Below are 1,608 nucleotides of genomic sequence, written 5' to 3' on the forward strand. Positions count from 1 at the left end.
TCTGTTTATTAGGATTTTGTTGAATATTTTCACATTAATAGTCATTAGTTAATTTGTTCTATAATTTTCTTTTCTTGTTGGGTCTTTTCTTGGTTTGGGGATCAAGGTGATGTTTGCTTCATAGAATGTGTTGGGTAGTATTCTGTCTTTTTCTATATTGTGGAAAAGGTTAATTAATATAGGTACTAGTTCCTCCAAGGTTTGGTAGAATTCTGACGTGAAGCCATGTGGTCCTGAGCTTTTCATTTTAGGGAGATTTTGTATAGTTGATGCTATTTCAGAACTTGATTTAGGCCTGCTCAACATTTCCACTTCCTTCTGGCTAAGTCTTGACAAGGTGGTGTACTTCCAAGTATTGGTCAATTTCCTTCAGATTTACATATTTCTGAGAATAAAGTTTCGTATGATATTCATTAAGGATTTTTTGAATTTCTAAGAGGTCTGTTGTTATTTCATCTTTACCATTTCTGATTGATGAAATTAGAGATTTTACTCTTTTTTTCCTGGTTAGGTTGGAAAAAGGTTGATCAAACAATTTTTTTGATTTATTGATCTGTTGTATAATTCTTTTGCTTTCAATTTCATTTAATTCTGCTCTAATTTTGGTGATTTCTTTTCTTCTGCTGGGTTTGGGATTGAAATGTTATTCCTTTTCCAGTTGCTTGAGATGTCCCATTCAGTTGTTAACTTCCTCTCTTTCCATTCTCTTGAGGAAGGCTTGCAGTGTTATAAATTTCCCTCTTAGGACTGCCTTTGTGGTATCCCAGAGGTTCTGATAATTTGTGTCTTCATTATTGTTTTGTTCCAAAAGTTTGGTAATTTCCTTCTTAATCTTGTCTCTGACCCACCTATCATTTAGCATAAGGTTAAGGTTAAGATTGAGAGTCATTTTAGATGACATTTTTAATAATTCTGCATGTGACAGTTTGTATACATTGAACCATTAGCAAGGAAAAGTATCACCATTTCAATCATCCACTCAGACAGGGTTACTTGTCATCACTGTTATTTCTACCTCTAAATTTATGTGCTACCTATAAGCAATCATTTTCTTATACTTATTAATTCATAAGGACTTAACAGTAAAAGTTTCTTTAAAAAGATGTACCATTAACAATGGGAAAAAAAAGTGCTCTGGCTAACTAAGCAGCACTCATATGAACACCATTGTCAGCTGTTAAACACCACCAAAACAATCAACAGCCGCTTTCAGTCTTTACCTATGATCCTGTTATTTGATGAAAAATTAGTACTGCACACTGTAATTTTTTTTAAGGTGACAGGAAACTTCAAAAGGAGTTGAGCCACCAGGAATTAAGTTGTGTAAGGGTGAGTAGGGATTCTGCTGTGTGGCTTTCCCCAGAGTCACCTGCCTCATTAATTTTTTTTCTTTTTGTCTTAGATGTCTGTATTTGATTTTATAAACTGATATGACTCCTTCTTTTGTTATAAATGCACAGTACTCTGGGTCCTTCAATAAACCCATTGCACATTTTCAGAACCTCATAGCTAGGCATCTTTTTTTCATTGTTATCAATATCATCTTTTTTTTTTTTTCAGTTTTTGGCTGGGGCTGGGTTTGAACCCACCACCTCTGGCATATGGGGC

Source organism: Otolemur garnettii, unplaced genomic scaffold (genome assembly GCF_000181295.1).
Source record: "Otolemur garnettii isolate 467f Iridium unplaced genomic scaffold, OtoGar3 scaffold00279, whole genome shotgun sequence".
Classification (NCBI taxonomy): domain Eukaryota; kingdom Metazoa; phylum Chordata; class Mammalia; order Primates; family Galagidae; genus Otolemur; species Otolemur garnettii.